Source organism: Cervus canadensis, chromosome 13, assembly GCF_019320065.1.
Source record: "Cervus canadensis isolate Bull #8, Minnesota chromosome 13, ASM1932006v1, whole genome shotgun sequence".
In the NCBI taxonomy this organism is placed as follows: Eukaryota; Metazoa; Chordata; class Mammalia; order Artiodactyla; family Cervidae; genus Cervus; species Cervus canadensis.
In genome coordinates this window covers 10,768,292-10,791,688 of record NC_057398.1, presented here as the reverse complement: position 1 = coordinate 10,791,688, position 23,397 = coordinate 10,768,292, and the positions used below count along the sequence as shown (strand labels likewise).

General features: G+C 44.6%; 1 long non-coding RNA gene across 1 annotated transcript in view; it reads left to right on the top strand.

Moving 5' to 3' along the window:
* The window catches only part of LOC122452206, a 91,254-nt gene extending 69,926 nt beyond the window's left edge, over positions 1-21,328 (top strand). Inside the window, exons 3-4 of the long non-coding RNA XR_006272626.1 lie at positions 18,215-18,379; positions 18,871-21,328. This is a non-coding gene — a long non-coding RNA (uncharacterized LOC122452206). The remainder of the gene's footprint in view (positions 1-18,214; positions 18,380-18,870) is intronic.
* The last annotated feature ends 2,069 nt before the right edge of the window (positions 21,329-23,397 follow it).

The following is a 23,397-nucleotide window of genomic DNA, read 5'->3' as shown; positions in this document are numbered from 1 at the left end:
ATGTTTTCAACAACTCCCTTTAGTTAATAAAATAGAGAATTTTGTTCTGTAATTTCTTCTTAATGTCAAGCTGGAGGAGACAGTGCTGTTTATGAAGAGTCCAAGACAAAGAAGGATGGATTGGGCTGTAAATGACCTGCCCAGTCCTCCAGACCATGCTTCTCATGTAAATCGAGTTGTAAGGAATTTGGGGTTATCGTCTCTGACATAGGTCTTCTGCGAGGGTATTGGGTGGTGATTGCAGAGCTCTAAGTATCAACTGAGAGAAGGAGAGTGTTGGCACTTGGATGAAAACTGAGAAGCCAAACCAGTCAAGGATGTGGCACATGGGGAAGGGTCGGAAATGGCCAGTGGCTGCACGAGGATGATGTCCTCCTGTGGTCAAGAGTCAGTTGACGTGGATAACAGGGTACCCTTGGATTTGGCAGTCCAAAGACTTGACAGCATCTTTTAATTGGGTGTCATAAGCAAGATCTCCTAAGTTCTCTCTGGGTCTGTTCCCTCACCCTGCAATGGTGCTGGGAGGGGTAGCTTGTTCCCCACTCCTGGCATATTTTTCCAAGTAGGAGGTGTGGCATTCAGGACCATCTCCGTCTCCTTACTCACTTGCTCCAGGGGAGTGATTTTTTTTTTTTTTAATATTTTTACTTATTTATTTGGGGCTTCCCTGGTAGCTGAGACAGTAAAGAATCCACATGCAATGCAGAAGACCTAAATTCGATCCCTGGGTTGGGAAGATCCTCTGGAGAAGGGATTGGCAACCCACTCCAGTATTCTTGCTTGGAGAATCCCATGGACAGAGGAGCCAGGCAGGCTACAGTCCTTGGTCACAAAGAATCGGACACAACTTAGCACATTTATTTATCTTCTTTTTTAAAATTTATTTCTTTTTAGTTAGAGGATAATTGCTTTACAATATTGCGTTGGTTTCTGCCATACACCAACATGAATCAGCCATAAGTATACACATGTCCCCTCCCTCTTGAACCTCTCTCCCACCTCTCACCCCAACATGTACACTACCATATGTAAAGTAGATATTGTTGGTATTCAGCTGCTAAGTCGTGTCTGACTCTTTGCGACCCTATGAACTGCAGCATGCCAGGATTCCCTGTCCTTCACTGTCTCCCAGAGTTTGCTCAAACTCAGGTCCATTGAGTCAGTGCTGCCATCCAACCACCTCATCCTCTGTTTCCCCCTTCTCCTTCTGCCCTCAATTTTTCCCAGCATCGGAGCCCTTTGCAATGAGAAGGCTCTTTGCATCAGGTGGCCAAAGTATTGGAGCTTCAGTTTCAGCATCAGTCCTTCCAATGAATATTCAGGGTTGATTTCCTTTAGGACTGACTGGTTTGATCTCCCTGCAGTCCAAGGGACTCTCCAGAATCTTCTCCAACACCACAGTTCAAAAGCATCATTTTGGTGTACGACTCAGGGAGCTCAAACCTGTGACCAGGGGAGTGATTTATCACATTGTATATTCAGGAAAAACAAACTAGAAACGTGTGTGACCCACCCACCTCTCCCCTTTTTCTTCTGCAGAGCCATCTGCCTGCCTGCAGGAAGTGGTTCTCTGCCCCCTCTACACTGAATGCAGGAAGTGGTTCTCTGCCTGAATGCAGGAAGTGGTTCTCTGCCTGAATGCAGGAAGTGGTTCTCTGCCCCCTCTACACTGAACACAGGAAGTGGTTCTCTGCCCCCTCTACACTGAACGGGCCGTCTTCCTGCGTCCAGTGTACCTGTGCTGGGGAGAGCAATTCTGCCTAAATCTGGGGCTCTTACACTTAGCAGTGTCCTGCCAGTTGGTCTTTATTGGTGATAAAGGTTTTATTTCAGCTCCGCTCTGCCAGTCCTTTGTCTCAGGTGAAGCAGGACGCTATCTATTGACCCCTTTCAGAGACCCCAACAGGACTGACTATGTTTTAATCATAGCCATCTGGCCCTGGGTGTGAGGTCTAGCTAAGGTAATGAAATAGCACAGCAATGCTATGGGGGGGCAGTGGCTGGTTTGAAGAGTTATGCTCTTGGTTATTTCCCCAGATCCTTTTAGTCCAGAGGTATCATTGAGTAATACCGATCACAACATCCATAAGAAGACAATGATCTTTGACACTGAAAGTGAAACAGTGAAGTCTTAGGCATTTTCCCACCAATTCCTTCCCTCCTGGCTTAAGGGGCCTGCAGACACCTGACGGGAACAGCTGTCTTCCCGGGGCACCTCTAGTGTTCTGCTCCGCGGTACGACTGCGTTTACCCTGGCTGTACATGCATCTCTTTATCGCAAGATCCTTTCCAACAGCACTATCGGGCCAAAGCCTGGTGAAAAATATAGGGTCTCTAGAAGCAGATGCCAAATTAATAAGCATTATGAATAGCCGAGTGTGAAAGGTCCTGTTGGACCCGTGTGCAGGTACAGAGGATGGCGGGGCAGGCCCCCCCCAGGAGGTTGTTTCTGCCGAAGAACAGGATTGACACAAACACCGCGTCTGGAAACGTGGTTTCCCAGCACGGCTTCGTCTGCCTTCCCCATCTGCTCCAGAAGCATTATTCTGGGCACCTTGACAGGAGGACTCCAAGTGAAAAGGAAAAAACAAACAAGTGCGTGTGTTTTTTATCATCTCCAAATACCTTGGGCTCAGGGATACAAATGAAAAACCTTATCTTGTGACCTTTCAGGTTTACTCCAGGAGGAGGACAGAAGGAAGGGGAAAAAAAAATTATGAAAACAAGCACAAAAGGTGCCATCTTGTTTCTTTTCTGTCCTTGTTTGCTCTTTATTTAAAATGAGAAGCAAAAGAGGATTCTGGTCTTTAAGCCAACCTGTTGACAGACAGTTTGCTTTGATTTGATGTGTACTTCATTTGCATGAATAAAAAGTAGCAGGAGAGTGTTGTGACTTAACAGTAATATAAAAGCTATTAGAGGAGCCTTGATCATTAGCTTCTTTGTCACAGGGCAATTGTATCTTGCTTTCAATCACCAAATGCCATTTAAAACATTCTCCAAAGCTGTGGAGATTGACAGACTATACACATTCCTTCACTTCAGGGCAGGCTGAGTCAACTGCAGACGGTAGCATTTACCAGATCCCAAAATGAAAAGAAAAGTGACTTCTAGATAAATTAGAGTGTCTACTCAGTCAAGGACAAGTGGGGAAGGGCAATGTCATCTGCTAGAGCCAGAGAGCCGAGAAAGCCAGGAGGAAGAGCGTGACTTTCCTTCTCCCCTTCCCAGGGACAGGACAGGAACTTTGTACAACTTACCTGACTGGCAACGCAGGTGATTCCTCCCCAGAGGGTGCGGGCTCTACCAGGGAGGCCCCACTCTCCTCCGTATGATCAATGCTACTGAGGCCAGCGTCAGTGGTTAAAGAGGGTCATAAGACTTAGGAGTTATTCGTAATAGAGCGGGGTCACTGTGGCAGTGTTTGGTTTGACTCTACCCTCACACCAATCTTAGGCAAATTTGTGAGGTTTATGGGTTTTCAGTGGTGCCACATTTTTATTTTAAAGCCTTTTTTCCCTCCTTAGCAGAACATTCTCAGTTCTGCCTTTCACAGGTACAAAAACTGATTAATAATATAATGTGTTATTCCTCCTAGGGGTTATAATTTACCAGAGATGGAAGCCTTGGCTTTTTCTGAGAGAGAGCCTGCAGGAATCTTTGGGACAGTAGGTGGAGTAGGGTTTGAGGTAAGGGAGATAGATCTATGTAGAAACTGTTGGAGTCCCACCACACAGAGAGAATATTCTAGCTTTCCAGGGGCCAGGAATGTATGTTTTTTTTTTTTTTAATGGAGAAAAATATACCTACATATTGGTCTGTCACTGAAATGCAAAATAACTTAATAGCTTCTGTATCTGTGCCTCAGCTGCTATAAATTTATCACATCTTCATCAGAATTGATCTTATTCATATTTTCATGCTTAATGGAAAACATAACTAGATTGATAAATCTGTCCTTTTAGTTGTTCTAAGAATATTTTTTATTAATTTTAATTTAGAAAAGGAATGTATGTTGATGGTGAGAAAATTAGCTGGATTTCAAGTTTGATTAGGAATATTTGCTAGCATATGAGGTCAGCTGCTTGTAGTAGAAACTCAAAATAAAGAGTGGCTTTGTTGTTGTTCAGTCGCTCAGTTGTATCCGATTCTGCAATCGCATGAACTGCAGTACACCAGGCTTCCCTGTCCTTTATCATCTCCCAAAGTTTGCTCCGTTGAGTCAGTGATGCTATCCTACCATCTCATCCTCTGTCGCCCCCTCCTCCTTTTGTCCTCAATCTTTCTCAGCATCAAGGTCTTTTCCAATGAGGCGACTCTTTGCGTTAGGTGACCAAAGTATTTGGGCTTCAGCATCAGCCCTTCCAATGACTATTCAGGGTTGATTTCCTTTAGGATTGACTGATTTGATTGCCCTGCTGTCCAAAGGACTCTCAAGAGTAGCTTATACAAAATGCAAATATCTTTCCCATGGAACAGTCTGGAAGAAGGTGAAGTGCTTGTATGGTAGCTTTGCTCTTTGAGATTGTCTAGGGGCCCAGGCTCATGCCGACATTTTGCTCTGCCTTTGCAGAGTATGGCCTATACCAGCTTGATCCAAGGTGCCTCTTCCCCACATTCACACTGAAAACAGCAGAAGGGAGGAAGGGGGACACATACCTCTGATTAAGGATATGACTCAAAGTCACACATATGGCTTCTGCTCACGTTGCTTTGGCTGGGTCTTTCCACACCAGCTGGAGGGAAGGTTGGAAAGTGTCATCTTTATTTGTGTGACCATGTGTCCTGTGAAAGAGAAGAGGAGATGGTCATTGAAGACTCACTAACAGGCCTGATGAGCAGGTTTGAGGAGAAAATGTTGGAAGGCTGCAGTCACTTGCGTGGGTATGCAGAGAGGGGTGTTTGTGTGGGGCTGGGGGTGGACCAGGCAATAAGAAGTCTGGATGCTCCTTCTCCTGTGATTTCACTTCTAGCAATTTGGTTTTATGCGTTTTATGTCTGCTTCCTATCTAATGTCTTCAGTTCCAGGCTCTCTTGTACTTCTTAGATTTCAATTTTGGGGTTGAGAAGATACATTCATGGTCTTTAGTCAAGTGATTCCAATTAATAACCATAGTGTGAACAAATACTACAGACTACACGACACGTTAGATGTGGGAATATGATGCTGAATAAGTGTCTGCCCTCAGGAATTTTATGGTCCATATCATGGTTTCTCAACCACAAAACTTCTCATATTTGGGCCTGAGTAATTTTTTGTTCAGAGAAGGCAATGGCAACTCACTCCAGTCCTTGGGGTAGGGAGTGGGCTCTACCTACTAGATGTCAGTAGCCACTCCCCTCCTAGTTGGGACAAGCAAAAACATCTCAAAATATTGCCAAATGTACCCAGGGGTGGAAGTATGAGGTGGGGTATAGCAGCCCCTACGTGAGAACCATTGGTTCAAAGTTATAAGTTAGGTCCCTGGATCTTAGGGTGTGGTTCCTAGGCTAATAGCCTCAGTAAAATGTTATCAGAATCACCTGAAACTTATTAGAAAAGCAAATAATCAGACCTTACCTCAGAAAAACTGAGAAACTCTTGAAATGGGGCTTAGGGGTCTGTGCTTTAACAAGCTCTCCAGGTGATTCTGAGATTTCTAACGCTTGAGAACTGCTAAGCCAGATCTTTCATTCAATGCTTTCAATTCAGTGTATTAAGTCGTAGAGGAAGGCATACCCTGAATGCCGTGAGAACGCCGAGAAAGGCAGCTAATCCGACCGGTAGAAGTCACAGGCAGCTTATCAAGTAGACAGAAGTGACACCTGCATCTGGAAGTTTATGTAGATAATAAGCAGATATAAAAGCAGAGGAGGAATGAATAAACCTACCCAGAGGACTGAAGGAGCACACTGCGTTTAGTGTCACTAGATGGTAAAGTCTGAAGTCAGGTGGCCCTAGGCTTTGGGATTGGAGGTGCAGGCAGGAATTTGGTTGCGGGTGCACCTGGCATGGTATGCTGGACAGTTGTTTTTAAGCTGCTCAGCCTCTGAATCCTTTTTCAATGTGTGGACACTTTACCTATGCATGAATCTTGGTGGGAGGCCAGGTTATTTCTGCATTGGGGAAATGGGATTTTCAGAGGCTAGCTCTCCCCTGCCCGGTGGCAGCTAGGGCAAAGGCATGTGCCTGGGGCCTGCCAGTCAGATGCCCACTCCCAGGCCTTGATTCTGGAGCTAACAGGAAGAGGGAGCAGGGTACTCAAGCCAGTGGCCATGGCAGTGCTGAGGCAGCGTCCTCTGTCGTGTGTGGCCGTGGAGTTCTATCCAGCACGCATCCTGACATTCTCTCCAGGTGGCTCTCCAGGCCTGGCTTTGACCACCCCTGGTCTTGTTTGTTCAGGCTCCCTTGACTCTTGCCCATTTTCTTACCTGATTCTTCAGCCTTTCTAGTGATTCTGTCAATTCCCTTCAGTTCAGTTGCTCAGTCCTGTCCAACTCTTTGCGACCCCATGGACAGCAGCACACCAGGCTTCCCTGTCCATCACCAACTCCCAGAGCTTGCTCAAACTCATGTCCATCGAGTGGCTGATGCCATCCAACCATCTCATCCTCTGTCGTCCCCTTCTCCTCCCGCCTTCAATCTTTCCCAGCATCAGGGTCTTTTCCAATGAGTCAGTTCTTCGCATCAGGTGGCCAAAGTATCGGAGTTTCAGCTTCAGCATCAGTCCTTCCACTGAATATTCAGGACTGATTTCCTTTAAGATTGACTGGTTGTATCTCCTTGCTGTCCAAGGGACTCTCAGGAGTCTTCTCCAATACCACAGTTCAAAAGCATCAATTCTTTGGCGCTCAGCTTTCTTTGAATTACCTTTCAGTAAATTCTTTCTCCGTTTAATTATTCATAGATCATCATCAGCCAGAGGTTTCTGTGGCTCACAACTAAGCATCCTGGATGTTATATATGGGAAATGAAGAGCCTCTGCAGAAGGGACGGCTACCACTTACCATCTATACTACGGGAAATGAAAGGATGACCCCTGTCCCTTACTGAGCACATGCTGCATCAGGCGCTTTATCTAAATCATCTCCTGATCCTTAGAACAATCCTTTAGTAGATACCCTTATTATTATCCTCATTTTATACATGGAAAGCTGAGTTTTGAACCCGGGCATTCTGTCCAGAGCCTGTTTCCCTGACAACCAGGACCAAAACCCTATCCAAATCCCCAATTTTTTTTTCAAGGTCTCTATCACCTGTTAACCCCCACCACAAAATGGCATCCCCCCTAAGTTTGCCTGTGTATGCGGTGATCTTCCCCTTATGTTTTATTTCACCCACATATTGTGTCTAATCTGTGGCTCACAAGATCAGATACTTGTTTTCATGTCACCCTAGAATTGTTTCATATCTCTCTGATATCTTTGTCTTCCAAATTTATCATAAGCAACTTGTGGGTTCTAATCCTAACTGTGTCACTTACTGGGAGGTGGTCACAGGCCAGTTGTGTCTGACTCTTTGTGACCCCAGGGACTGTAGCCCACTGGGCTCCTCTATTCATGGAATTTCCCAGGCAAGAATACCGGGTTACCATTTCCTTCTCCAGAGGATCTTCCTGACCCAGGGATCAAACCTGCTTCTCCTGAATCATCAGGCGAACTTTCTACCACTGAGCCACCAGGGAAGCCTGGCCAGGCAGGGTAGTAAATGGCTGTAAATATCTGTAACGCCTGGACTATGCAAATGACTGAATATTAGCTCTAGTTGTAAAAAGAAAAATAATGAATAGAGTTCTTTGTAAGCTGTACAGCTTGACAAACTCTGCATTATCAGTTCACCTTCCATGTCTCTTTTAGCTGCTACAAAGCCTAGCATATTCTTATATACTTGGTACTTGGTAAATCTCTGAATTAATGGATGAATGAGTGAATAATCAACATGATGCATGCCTTCAACCTGCTGTTAAAATCAGTAATTCCCTGTTTTAGTTGCGTGAAATACCCTGGGCCATCTCCTTGATTGTTTGGTGGTGAGGGGGCTCATGAATCTCTCAAACAGGTCTCCCACCACACTGAGCTTTGAGTCACAGATTTGAACACCAAGTGATATAAGTCATATTGCACCTTCAGAGAGATGGAGACAGGAACCTTGAAATCAAACTAAGGAAGCTGGCTCGGCAAGTCCAGTCTCCACTCCGCTGGGTCCCTGGTTCAGGTGAGGGGATTGGTGTCCTGCAAAGCCCAGCCCGGGAAGCTGTGGCCGTTCTCCAAGGCAAGCAGCAGCTCCCAGGAGCCCCAGTGGATCGGCCCGTGTTGCCCCAGGGCCCGCCTACCTGCCTGGCGCTCGGAGCCTGTTGCTGAAATTTCTTTTCGTCCTTCTGTTCCTTCTTCCGTTGCCATCACGCCGACAGCTGCGGGAGCACATGGAGGTTGCTTGGCAGCTGCTTGCCACAGATGCTGGGCTCTGTAATGTACTTCTCCCCCCTCTGCTGCTGCTTCGGAGTGTTTCTCTGGCTGCCGGGATGTCTTCGTCCCCGCCTGTGGGAGGGGTGGGCGCTGAGGTGCTAGTGGGGTGTGAAGCCTTGGGGGATTGGTGCTGCTGAGTTGGCAATATGGCTAAGTCCTCAAGATCAGCTTTGCCTTTTTCACACACAAGTGTCATTTTTAACTGTTCTGCATGCCTGAGAATGATTTCAGGCTGGCCTGGAGGGAAATAATGTTGGGATGTCTTTTTCTCTGCATTCTTGGAAGCCTTGCCTTCATCCAGGTCATCATTTTCTGGGCTGCTTCCTTGCAGGGACCTCCCAACTGAACTGGCCTCTTTCCCTCTAACTTGCCCACTTTCTTCCACCTTCCATGGTGCTACCATACTGACTTTCCTGTAGCCAAATCTGGCCATCTCTCTTCTTCCATTTTTTTGAATCCTCATAGCTTGGAAGATTAAATCTGAACTTAGTGTGACTAAAAGGCCCTCCGTGACTCATCTCTGTTGCAGCCACATTTATTTTGACCGAAACAAATCAGCTGCTTCTTAACTCGATCTTGGACTTGCATTCACACAGCCTAGGAGTTTTTTCCTTCCTCTTCCTTTCTGTCTGTCCACTTGGTTCACTCCATCGGAGCCAGAGAGATCTCCAGGCATGTTTTTTTTTTTTTTTTTCAGTGTAGCCTCTCTCCTTTAACCTGATCCTTGATGGATCAAACTGGAAAAGTTATTGACAGAACCATTTCTGTATAACCATTCAGGCAAAGCTGCTGTTGATTAAACGGCCTACTCTGTGCCAAGCGCTGGGGCACAAACATGGGTGAGGTTCAGTGCCAATTCTTAAGGAGTGTGTGCACAGTTGGAGAGATGGAGGAGGAAGCACACAATTAAAAGAGAAAAAACAACAAACTCTATGACACAGGCAAGTACAGGATGTTACAGGAATCAGATGCTCTCATAACATCCTGAATTTCCTTCTGTTTTATTAGTTCTGTAATGAGTTTATGTGTTTTCAGTTTGTCTGTCTCCCCAACAATTTCTGAGTTTCTTGAAGGCAGGGTCTATATCTTTCTCAAGTTGTACCCTTCATGCCCACCTGACGTCCGGTACAGAACTTCAAGAAATGTCTTTGGGCAAATGCAGCTCCACCCATAAATGGTGTGTCCACATGAGGATGGCCTTGCAAGAGGCCCTGAACGTAGGGTCACCATGTGTCTCTCCAGAAGCGTGGCAACCCCAAGGAGTGTCCTGGAATCCTCTCGGGTTGAGGGACACAGCAAAGAACACATGGGAAGTTAGGGGGCCTGTAGTTTCTGAAATTTTCTACCTTGCTTGCAGAAACTTGGTCCCTCTGCTTCAGCAATCCCCAACCTTTTTGGCACCAAGGACCATTTTGGTGGGAGACAATTTTTCCATGGACTAGGGTGGTGGTGGTAGGCAATGATTTTTGGATAATTCAAGCACATTACATTTATTCTACACTTTATTTCTTTTTTTTTTGTAATATACATTTTTATTCTTTAATAATACCCTTATAGATAATTTTTATTCATTGTTTACTCTCAAATCTCAGTCTTCATTTGTTTTTTTTTTGGTCTTCGTTTTAAATGGATATATTTTCCTTGGTCATCTAGTAATATAAGTGTTAGATAAAAAGACTTCCTATACAATGGCTTTTTTTCTTTTTTAAAAAATTTTATCATTATTTTTTAACACCAAGAACATTTTGTATTGGGGAATAGCCAATGAACAATGCTGTGATAGTTTCAGGGGAACAGTGAAGGAACTCAGCCATACATACGCATGCATCCATTCTCCAAACCCTACTCCCATGAAGGCTGGCACATAGCATTGAGCAGAATTCAGTGTGCTATACAACAGGTTTCTGTTGGCAGTCCACTTTAAATAGAGTAGTGTTGTGCAGTTTATTTCTAATCTAATGCCACTCTGATCTAACAGGAGGCCCAGAGGTTAGAGACCCCTATTCTACTTGTTCCTCATCTTTTCCCTCTCTCTTAAGAACCCATTTCCTCTGCTCTACTTTTCCCCTGTTTTGGTCAGAGAAAGCATCCATTAAAGGACATCGCATGCTATTTCAAATAAAATTAAAGGGCTTTGGAGATGGCACAGTTGTAGAGAGTCCACCTGCCAATGCAGGAGATGCAAGAGACGCAGGTTCAATCCCTGGGTTGGGAAGATCCCCTGGAGGAGGAAACAGAAGCCCATTCCAGTATTCTTGCCTAGAGAATTCCGTGGACAGAGGAGCCTGGAGAGCTACAGTTCATGGGGGTCCCAGAGGGTCGGACCCAACTGAGCACACACACACACACACACACACACACACACACACACAGAAATTAAATTTTACATCACTGTAGAGAAATTAGAAAACTCTGATAAGTACAAAGGAAAACAAAAGCTTAAGTAATCCCACCACCCAGCATTGCCTGAATCACTGCTACTGATGTGTTGGTGTACAACCTTTCAGATTTTTCTCTGCACACATGTCCAGAGAGTGTTTGAGTTAAGACTTTGGACTGAGGCTGCCTGAGTCTGAATCTTGGCTTCACCATTTACCGACTGGGTGACGGAGGCAATTTGGCTGACTCAACCTCTCCGTACACCCTCACGGCTTAGTGGAGTTCATTGTAAGACTTAGAGCACAGTGCTGTTGAGAGACTGAAATATTCTATTGGTGCTTACAACACTACCTGGTGCATAGTAAGTATAAACATATTTAATTAACAAATATTTACTGTGGGCCTATTTTATGCCAGGCACATTTCTAGACAACATTTAACATTTAGCCAAAAGGGCCACTGCTAGAATGCAGTTTATATCCTGGTTTAACCACCGAATACATTAACTAGCTTTGGTATTACAAAGAGTATCAGATTATGTACTGCATCGATTCTGCTTTTCTCATTTACAGCATCTTGCTATGTATTGCAACATTTTTCAGCATCATGAAATCTTGTATTATTCCTATAATAGTGATATAGTATTTCATTGAATGGATACCATATTTTATTTAACAGTCTCCTTTTACTCGGTATTTAAATAGCTTCCAATTTTTCATATTTTCAAAACCCAGTACAATGAAAGCCTGATACACACAACTTTCTGCGCTAACCTGGGTATTCCATCAAGAGATAGAAGTGAAGTTACAGATCAGGGAGCACGCACGTGTGTAGTGTTTCTGGTAGACGTGGCCTCCTGAGATGATTATGGACCAAACTGCCAGCCCCAGTGCTGTGGTTGAGAGAACGGTTCTCCACACTCTCATCTGAACCAGTGCTGAACTTTTTTATTCTTTCAAATTAGGGCAAACATGGTATTATGTCATTTTTATTTGCATTTCCTTAGCTTCAGGTGAGGCTGATTTCATATATTTATATATAACAGTATTTGTATTTTTAGATATTTTTACATCTTATAACATTAGAGAATTATATATGTGCTTGTGCTAAGTCACTTCAGTCATGTCTGACTCTTTGTGACCCCACGGACTGTAGCCCACCGGGCTCCTCTGTCCATGGGCTCCTCCAGGCAAGAATACTGGAGTGGGTTGCCATGCCTTTCTCCAGCAGATCCTTCCCATTCAGGGATCAAACCTGGCTCTCCTGCACTGCAGGCAGATTCTTTGCCATCTGAGCCACTATAGTGTTTATATTTTTTATTGGCTATTTGTATTTCTTATTTTCTTTTTTTAAATATTTTTTTGATGTGGACCATTTTTAAAGTCTTTATTGAATGTGATACAACATTGTTTCTGTTTTATGTTTTGGTTTTTTGGCCACAAGGCATGTGGGATCTTTGCTCACCAACCAGGAATCAAATCCTCACCCTCGACATTGGAAGGTGAAGTCTTAACCACTGGACAGCCAGGGAAGTCCCAGTATTTATTTTCTTTGTTGATCACTTGTGTCCCTTAAAGCCTCTGACTTTGATAAGATGATCTTGGATGTTGCTTAGACTGAATAGTCTTTCTCTGTGAAAGGCCTAGACCCTTGGTAAGCTTTGTGAGGTAATGGTTTCAAGGGACATGTGCCCAGCCTTCTCTGCCATGTATTTACATTTTCCACTAAAAATGTCTAATGTTATAAATCTGACTCTTCTGCACTTCGGCAGTGATGTGGTTTTAATACTAATGAACCACTTTTTGTGCATCTCAGTGAGAGCAGGGACCACTTTGGCAGAGACTGAAAGATGCTAGGTGTTGTCTGGTTGTGTGTGAGGGATGTATGATCCGGTGCACACCTATATCTCCCTCGACTGTAACTGTTGGCATAACTGAGTGTGCATGTGTGTCTGCCTATGTACATGTCTGTATCTTGAGCTGAGATCAGAAAACCATATGTGTATTTTGGGGTCTCTGTGAAGTTACATAAGTACCTTTGTATTTCCATGACCTGAATCTATCTCCCAAGGGACGTTTTGTTCAAAATTTGCTTCTTGTAGGAAGACTGCCCTGATTATCCACTCAGCCTCAGATTACTTCCCTCTGAACTTCCTGAGCACATGTGTTTCACATCTAAACTTGCAAATGCATTGCTAAAAGCATGTCCTCAATAACTCATATGAAGTTTTTCTCACATGAGAACCCTCTGCCTTTGCCTCTGACCACTTGGAAATGAGATTCTGGGCTTTATCACATCTCCTCAAAACAGATCCAACCCACGAAGCATTAGTGAGTAATGTAGAACTGACTACAATTTTATGGGGAGATGAAGGAGAAAGCTACATGATACAACACCCAGCAATAAATAAAGACAAAGATCTTCACTTTCTCTTGTCAGAGTTCCTCTTTAGTCATGGGGAGGGTGAGATGGCATGACCGACTCAATGGCATCACCAACTCAATGGGTGTGTGTTTGAGCAAACTCCGACTCAATGGACGTGAGTTTGGATGGCATCACCGACTCAGTGGATGTGAGTTTGAGCAAACTCCAGGAGATAGTGAAGGACAGGGAAGTCTGGTGTGCTGCAGTTCATGAGGTCGCAAAGAGTCGGACACAGCTTAGTGACTAAACAAGAACATGGGCCTCTGGGTCTCCTTCTCCCTCCCTCTGAATCTTTCCCTAAAGTAGCCACTGAACATCTCCTCCTTTCCTTGTCAGAGAAATTCAGCTTGCTTCTGAATTTCTTCGTCAAAGCCCTCAGCTGATCGTAATGTCGAGGAAAGCCAGCATTTTTTTCCACAAAAATGAGCCTCTTTCTGTAGGAGAATGTACTGCTAAGTAAAATATGTTTTTTTCCCCAAGTTGTTCCAGCAAGCTACGTCACCAGGATTTACTTTGTCTCTTCATCCAGTTTCACGACAAGGACCATCTTCCATTGATTTTATGTGCTTCTCAGCCTCCTTTTCTTCCCATGATTTTCTCCAGGGCTTGGCACAAAGTAGGTCCTCAATAGATGCTTGCCAATCAGTAAGGAATCTCCTCTGTATTCCCATTACTTAGCTCAGCATTTGGAACTTAGAAGGCACATGGCTATTCAGACAGATAAATGATGAAACCTTGGTCTGTGTACCTTAGGAAGGCAGTGGGTAAGATGGGGTGGCCAGCTGGACCCTGAAATACTGGTGCGCTCACTGCCTTCCAGGGCATGGACAGCTCTGTAAGGCCCAGCCATTCGTGTCCTTCTACTTCTAGCCCATTTTCTTTTTACTCCAGTTGGCTTGTAGGGTTTTCTTCTCTAATTCTCTTTGTGTCTTCCTTCATAAAGAATCAGGCGAATCCAGGAGGGAATTTCCAAGATCTACTTTCTAGAATATGATGCCGTGGAACTCCACCCCTACCTTGTCCCTCCAGTAGTGTGGTTCCTCCCAGCCTCCCCTACGTGGGGCCTGAACTGCTTGCAGCCCTGTTCGTTCCCATTTCTCCCGAGGCCTCCTTTGACCACACAAGGGTCAGGAGAAGGAAGATTTCAGGAGACAAAGATAGGGATATATCAATTGTATTAAGGGCAGAAGGGGCAGGAGAGGGATGTGGGCAAGAAGAGAGGATTCCACAGAGAAGAAAGGTAGGCCTGTTCTACTTGGAAATAAAGATGGCTGGATGATTGGGTCAAATCCATCTCTTAGGAGTTTTCATATTGCTTCTTGCTCTGTGCCATGGCATTTCCTCTTGACTTCTTTGTTATTTATTTATTTATTTTTGAAACATACAAAATGGAAAAAAAATGCCAAAAAAAAAAATATGAAATGGTGGGAGTCAGAAAGAAATGTCAGGGTATTTTTTTTTTCCTTTTTTCAGGGTATCTTTTGATTCAACACCTAAGGAAATCTGCAGGTCAGCCTACATTCTGGGGCTCATTACCCAGATAAACAGTCTAAAATCTGTAAGGATAAAGAACTCTGCATTTCTCCCCTTTCCCCCTGCTAATAATTCTCACTTCAAAGACCCCTTCTTTTTTCTGCCTTTTCACCAAGAGCTAGATTTCACAGGATTAGAGGGGACACAAAAGTGAAAGTGAAGTCGCTCAGTTGTGTCCGACTCTTTGCGACCCTATGGACAGTAGCCTGCACCAGGCTTTTCCATCCATGGGATTTTCTAGGCAAGAGTACTGGAGTGGGTTGCCATTTCCTTCTCTAGGGAATCTTCCCGACCCAGGTATCGAACCCAAGTCTCCGGCATTGTAGACAGACGCTTTACCGTCTGAGCCACCAGGGAAGTCCAAATGAATGCTAAGTGAAGATTACAGTTTTCTTATACGATAATTTCTAGTGACCATAGGTGTTTTCTTTCTTCTCTGATGGCCTGGTTGTAGGAATTTCCCAGCCAGCCTGCCATATCTGCCCTTGCCTGGATCAGACTCATCCTGCACCTCTGCTTCTGAAACTCATGCGTTTCTATTTATTCTTTAAAAATTGCATTTGATTTTGGTAAGAATACTTGATGTAAAATCTGTTCTCTTAACAAATCTTTAAGTTTATAGTACAGAATTGCTAACTGTGTTAAGTATAGGTACTTTGTTAAGAGGGACTTCCTAGGTGGTGCTAATGGTAAAGAGCCTGCCTGCCAGTGCAGGAGATGTAAGAGACACGGATTCCATCCCTGGGATGGGAAGATCCCCTGGAGAAGGGCATGGCAACCCACTCCAGTATACTTGGCTGGAGAATCCCATGGACAGAGGAGCCAGGCAGGCTGCAGTCCATGGGGTCATAAAGAGTCAGACAGACTGAAGCGACTGAGCGTGCAGGCACTTTGTTAAGACATACATATATATACATGTATATGTATATATTTAAGTAGGTTACAATGCTGTCCAGCAGATCTCCAGAGCTTATGTATCATCTCAACCCAAACTTTATACCCACCATTTAGTAACTCTTCACTTCCTCCTCCCCCTAGCAGCTGCTATTCCACTCTCTGATTTTATGAATTTGACTATTTTAGAAACCTTTGATAAATTTCGTGGTATTTGTCCTCCTGTAACTGGTTGATTTCACTTAGCATAACGTCTTCAAGGTTCTTAAGCCCATGCATTTAAGCCCCTCCCATTTTTTTGTGATGGGGTATCTCAAAGGGTTCTTGCCCACCTCTGCTTTGTCAATATTCCAGCCTCTTCTTGATAATTCACTGGCCTCCTGAACCCTGGAGTCCAGCTCCCTAAACCCAGGGTGCACCCCCTAAATCTTTTCCCTGAGTGTCCCCAGACCCTTGTCTTGCCCTGTGGGCCACACATGCTCCTTGAAGCTCACCTGCCCCCTGTCTGCCCAGCTCTCTGACTCCCCAGGCATCCAACCCACACCATTCCTACCAGCCCTGCCCTGCTGAGGCCCCTGCCTGGCGGGACCCAGCGCCTCTGATGACTAAAAATAGGAGTTGTATAAAAGAACGGTGGGACCCAAATAAAGTCTGAAGCAGGAAATATAATGATCCTCCGAAAATATGATTCTGTTGCTTCCGCAGGAGCCCTGTATCTGCTTCAAAGCATGTGAACTATCTTTATTTTGCATTCAAACTATCTTTTGGGGCCAGGTTTCCTTCATAACATGGCTTATTGCAAAATGGATCTGAAACCCTAGGGAGTTTATCTGTAGTTAGGTTTTTTTTTTTTCCTTTCCAGTAACTGTGGGTCGGAGGTATTCCAGCCATTATTGACTAAAGGACTACTCTGTTTTATGACATCTAATCAGATGGATGTCCCACTGGTAGGACAGATTGTGTCCCTTTTTTTCCCTCTGGACTGAGGAGATAAAGAGATAAAATTCATAGGTTGTGTTATTTTTTAAAAAAATCAACAGCCTAGTTCCCCATGAGATCTTCACGTGAGCCTGTTATGCATGAGAGGCTAGCCTTAATGGGGAGACTGAAGGGCTTGCGAGCAGGATATTTTGTCCTGTGAATGGCTAGGCTTGGTCCGGTCCAGAAAAATTTCTATTCAAGGTCCTCTTGGATCCTGATGGTTCGAAGAAAAATGGCAAAATCTGAATGTGCTATTCCCAGATGCCTTCACTTACCCAAGAAGCCAAGTTCAACTTCCGTTTGGAGTTAGACACGATCCCTATGCTAAAATATTAGACAAATAATGTCTCCGAGTTTTCATTTCCTGTTACATAAAGTGGGCCTGATAATAGCAGCCATGACAATTTCCCAGGTCCCTGATGAGACCCCAGGCAGGCCTGGGTGTATATGAAACATCGAGTTCTATTCAAAAGCAAGGTATCATTGCAGCCTTTGTTACAGTGCAACTTAAGCACCCCAAACTTCCCTTTAGCATATGCTATCAACTCTAGCATCCCTACCATTATGAAACTATATATGGTTTCACCCCCATGTCATCTCTTGGGACTGCCTGTGTCTCGAAGTAGGATTACCTTTTATTTGTCCTGAAACTTCCTCCTTCAAACCAGAAGCTGTCCCCTGGGTTCAGGGTTTTGGGATTTGTGAACAAACCTGTTTTCACTCTGCCTGCCCTTTTCATGATTGTTTAAGTCTCCGCTTACATTCCCTTGAGGGAATGCTTTTGCAGCATGAGACCTAATTCCTTCCAGAACAAAGGTTCCTCCATAACTAAGATCATCATAGGTTCTCTGAACCCCCCGTCCACTGGAAATCCATGTGTATCAGCAACTGTCTTGTCTTCCTTAACTGTAAGCCTAAACACCTTCTAAGTAATATCTCAGCCCAATGTGTGCCAGAAAGATCTGTCTTCACAAACGCTGAGAAAATTGATTTTGGTGAAGAATCTATGGCTGAGGACTCTAAGAAAAGTCAGTTTCTTTTAGTGTCTCTGGCTCTTCAAGACTTAAGGCTTAAGAAACCTCTAGGAAGACACCCCAGATTTGCTCAAGGTTTTGGTAGGAAAGCAGGGGAGAGATTTTTTTAAATCATAAGATTTAAAAGACTCAGGAAGGTAACTGCCTAGAAACTCTTTCAAACAAGTCCACACAGTTCTTTGAGACAGATCTTTTGTTAAAATTAGAGGGCTACCCTATCTAGTAGGTAACTTCCAAGTTCTGGGGTGGGCCATCTGGTTGAAATCTTGGCTCTGCCATTTCCTATATGTGTGACTTGACCTCTTTGTGCCTCAATTTTCCTGTCTGTAAAATGGGGACAATGATAGCAACCTACTTAACAGGTTTAAGTAGGAACTCTCAGAATGGAACTCATTCATGTGTAGAGTACTTCCTGTATTATATATGGGGCACTTACCCTAGGCTGAACCCTGTGATCAAGGTCTTATATTACCTAGTTTAGTCCTTACAGCAACTGTGTGAGAAAGGTGCTGTTTCTTTCCTAGGGATGAAAAAGCTGAGGCTTGCAGAGACTGGTCAACTTGCTCCACATCACGTGGTTGGCAAAGGCAGCACCAGAAGTCAAAGCCCATGCTCTTCACCACTTGATCTTCTGTGTTTTCATCTATGTTTCCATCAAGGGAATTTCTGATCTTAATTTCATTTCTCAGGTAGGTATCATCTAGAACACTAGAGTTTATATTATCAGCTAGTAATTTGACTTATGGAAAGGACACTGGATTAGAAGTCAGGAGATCTAAATTCTGATCTAACTCTGCCACTGACTACACCAGCTGAGACAACGTGTTTACCTCTGCTGGGCTACCAAGTGGGAACTGATAATGCCTGCCCTGCCTATGTCAGGAACTATGGTGAGGGTTACTTTCAAATTTATCCAATAATGAGTGCTCATGTGAGCTGCATTTGCGTGTATTTTTCATTATTGTTAAATACACTTGTGCTGTGCTTAGGAGACACTTGAAATGCAAGATACTGTTGTTCCTATGAGTTTGAACAACATGAACCAGTTTTTCTTGGGGTCTGATTGCCCTCAGGCTAACCATCAGCTGGGATGAACCCTATTATTTCAGAGAGTGAACCTCACTCTTAGGACCTTCCCTGAATTTCAACCTTCCTCTTTCAACTGTTTCATGAACAATAGGCATGTGAAGAGCTGTTTGGAACCAGGATGTCCGCAAAGTCAAGAAGGTCAAACTGAAGCCTCTCCATGAAGATCTCCATGAACCTGAGGTCCTCATGAAGTGCTTCTATCCTTGCATCCATCCAGTTGCTATGGCAGGATGTTGGGTGGGTTCCATTCTTTGCTAAGAGATTGGGTATCAACATGTGGAAGAAGGATCTGACCGCTAAGGCAATAATAAAAAATGAAGCCAGGATTCATATTCAGCCGGTAGGTATGAAGGTGACAGATTTTTCCCAGTCAGAATCTGCTCCCATTGGTCAGTGGCCACAGTGGGCTGCTTATTATATGTACTGACTCTCACTCCTGGATAAAGCTTGTTTGCTGCTGGTTTTGCAGAGGCTCTTCTTGGTTCTGTGCTCTGCCTGGTGCCAACTCTTTTCCCATCTGCCTCCTGAGAACATAGAGGTATCACGGGAAATAAGCACAGGGGCTCCAGGTGGGGCCTCACGTGGTGCTGACACAATGTAGCAGGTCCCCATTGCCCTGGTGTCCCCCAGAGCCTGAGGGGGTGCGTCCATTCAACTGGCTCAGTGCTGAGAACAGGAGCCAGATCTTCTTCAATCCTTCATCATGACAATCCTGTGCTGATGTTTAAACAGTGCTCAAAATACATTCAATGAGTGAATAAACCCTCCAGAAAGTATCCAAGCATCAGATACAGTTTAGGGAGCTGTTGGCTTATTCGTGGTGGAGGGTGAATTAAAAAGACTAGATCACATCCCTCAGGGAATTCCAGTGTATGGTGGATGATTCCATCACTACGTGACAAAGATAAAGGACATGCAGATGGGCATTTTATGAGTGCAAACGGATTTAATTTTTAAAAGTCAAGGTCATCATTAAGGAAAACGAAAGGAGCAAGAGAAGGACAAGTAGAGGTTTTTTTTTTTGTTTTTTTTTAATTGGATGTAAAGGCCCCAGGAGAAGCAAATTCCTCTGGAAACAGCCCAGCCTGTGGCATTTCTTCTTTTTCCAAAGGCTGGTTTTGTTGGGTTTTTAACTGAGAGCCTCAGGATGGAAGGAGAAGCTATCTCCCCAGCACAGAGTTTTCCCCCTCTTTTCCAAAGGGAAGGCAGATTTGGGAAACTGGCACTGCCCCTACCCAGATGGCAGCCAGCAGCTGGCTCTGGCAAGGGCAAGTTCTCACTCCCGGCTGCGGGCTGCCCGGCCCCTCCCGTTCCCCCAGCAAGGCCGGGCCATTAGGAAGCGGAGAATGCGAGGGCCGGGCCGTGCCAGCGGCTCCTCACCACCCTGACCCGGCTTCCCTGGCTCCGGCACCCGGGCCCACAGCCGGGGAGCCGGGGAGCGGACCCAGAGGCCCCAGCCAGCAGCCTTAGCCTCCTGCTTCCCGCCTCAGCTGCTGACTTGGCCCTGTGCTGGACCGCACGATGGCCGCTGACATCCACGGGGCCGGAGAGCGAGGGACAAAGAGTGGCAGTGACTTCAGGGCGCCTGGCCTGGCTACAGCACCGCTGGCTGGCTGGGGTGCCAGGGCTCGGATGGTCAGCCTGGTGGCCCGTGGCTGCCCCTGTCCCGTACCAGACACGCCCCGTCGCTCCCCAGATCGCACCTATCCCCGTGGTCTTCACCCGAGGCACATTTTTCTTTCTCCCAGCTTTTCTTCCTTTTCCTTCTTCCTCCTCCCTCTTTCTTCCTTGTGTTCCCTTCTCCTCTCCTCTGTTCTCCTCTTTTCTCTTCCGTTCCTCCCTCTCCTCCACCCCCTTCTTCACAGAGTGTCTTTCTCCTACTTCTTCACTTTCCTCCTCTTTACTTTTTTCTTCAAACGTGTATTAACTACACCTTCTCTATCAGTCCCTCTATGAGCCTCTGGCAGGACACAGATGCCATACACTTGGCCCTGCCCCTGACATTTGCACATGAGATGAGTCTATGACAGCTGATGAAGACCGAGTGTGTGAAGTACCACACATGCCCACAAATGACTGGGGAAACAGAGGCAAGGGTCACTGGTTTCTGCCTGACCCATTTTGGGGAAAAGTTTGCTGAGGAGCTGCCATTTTTCAGTTTGGTTGCTCACTCGGCTTTGTATGTTCCCGAGGAAAGATATAGATTTCCAGGTCTGGTTGGAAAAATGGAAGCTTTGATTTTTGTTTCAGTTTCTGTTTATGAATTCAGATTCTAAGGCTTTGAATTTCCATTAAATCCAGTTTATCTACTTTTTTTTCTTTTGTGGACAGTGCTTTTGCTATTGTATCAAAGAGCTTTTTGCAACTAGCCCAATGTTGTAAAGATTTTCTGCTGTATTTACTATTAGAAATTTCATAAATTTGCAATTACATTTACAGACTATGAACCATTTTGAGTGAATTTTTGTATATAGTATGTATAGAGGGTGTTTTTTGTTTTGTTTTGTTTTGTTTTGCATCGTTGTCGTTTAGTCGCTAAATTGTGCCTGACTCTTTGTGACTCCATGGACTGTAACTCACAGGCTCCTGCATCCATGAATTTTCCAGGCAAGAATACTGGAGTGGGTTGCCATTTCCTTCTCCATTGTTTTTTTTGCATATTGACATCCAATTGTTCTGGTATCATTTGCTGAAAAGACTATCCCTTCCTTATTGAATTGCCTTTGCATCTTTTCAAAGGTAAGTTGACTATATTCGTGTAGGTCCACTGGTGGACTCTTCGAGAGCATTTTAATGTCCAATGTATTATTGAACACATTCTGTCTCTGTGTCCTTGTCTCAAAATAAATGCATTCCTACTGTGTAAATGGCACCCTATGCAGGAACTAGAGTTACTACTTCACTGGGCAAAAGGAAAGAAGTTTGGGCAAATACAGATTAGAATTCACTCTGCCCCTGATTGCAGCATGACTTTTGGGTTTTGGACTTTTTGATCTTAAAGAAACACAAGTGGGACGTGATAAGAAGTGTCATGAAGATTAATGAGGGACACGGCCAAGAGAGGACCTGGGATTTGCCTCATCTGCATACAGATATTTGTTTAATTCCGTTTCCTTTTGCAGTGAAAATATTTGGGGGGGGGGGAGGCGACCATGATATGAGAATAATTATATTGTTAGACTATAAGCACTTTCAAGGAAGGTCTATCTTCTTTTGTAAAAAGTGAAACACTTCTGTTGCCCCTTCAGTAAGCAGTAAACAGGTCCTCATTATCTCTTGTTTATCTTCTGCTGCATCAAGTCAAATACAAAGATTACTCAGAAGTGTTTAATATTTTAGTCTCCGTGACATTCCTTTGGCTTTCCTTTACCAATAGAATTAGTCTTTTACAATTTTGGAATGAAAAGTATGCAAAATGGTGTCTTCATATTGCTTAACTGCTTTCCACCCATGCCACTCATTTCTGATTTTTCATGGCTTTAAGCCACCATCTGCTGGAAGGGTGGGAAGGACACTTGTAAGGTCATTGTGTCCTGCCCTCCAGCCTCAGGCCTGGCTGCGCTTGGGCTACGAATGTTTCTATCTTTTTCTGAAAGGTTTTCAGAGCTTCATTCTCATCTTCAGAGGTCTCATCTTCAGGGTAGGCCTCCAGCTGTTACCTCCAAGGACCGTATTCCTCGTTGATGGGCAAGGAAGCTTCATTCCTACCAGACACCCTATACTTGATGTGTACTTGTACTATGATATTGTTTTGTGACTTTGACCAACTTTGCTTTCTTTTCTTTTATAAATCATTCAAACACTTCAAGTCCAAATACTAACACTGGGGACAGCTTGTGATTAACCTCTCTTTACTCCAAGAAGTAACCAGCATCAGTGATTCTTCCTTCTAAAATTGCTTAACCAGTTTTTAATACACCAAAAAGACTTTTGCCCAGAGCCCTCTGGCCATCTATTTTCCTTAATGGTCTTTTATGGGGGACCTTATCAAAAGCTTGCAAGGAAATCCAAGTAAATTATGTTCCTTGGTTCACCTTTACCTACTATTTCATTAACTTTTTCAAAAACAATATGACATAGTTTTCAACATAATTAAAGGGGTTGGGAAAAAGGGAACTTTAACTACCGCCTGACAGTTTCCGTAGTTGCCTACGAGAGCTGGGTCACTGCTCATATTCTGCCTCTGCTTAAGGACACTAATTCATTTCCCAGGCTGTCTGGCGAGGTCAGCCACTAGTTCAAGGTGGAAATGACAAGTTTTTAGGCTTTCAAGTGTGCAGCACTCAGCTCTCCAGAGAGCACGAAGGAAGGAAACCGCAAGTTTATCCAGGTCTGGCCCAGAGAAGGAGGAAATGATGGGACGAACCGAGACGAAGGCAGGGGCGGTGTCTCCGTGGAAGGGGGAGCCAGCCCCGGAGGGCTCAGACGGTCCCAAATCGCTCTTTACTCTCTGTATGGGAAAAAGGAAGGGCTGATCATAGCATTTGGGAGAACTTTCAGGGTTCCAGGGGAGGTGTGTAAGGCTAGAATGCAAGGGTGGGCAGAGGCTGGTCAAATGAGGAGGAAAGGGCTAGAAATAAGCTCACACAATGGGTGGTAGCAGCATTTAAAAGGATGC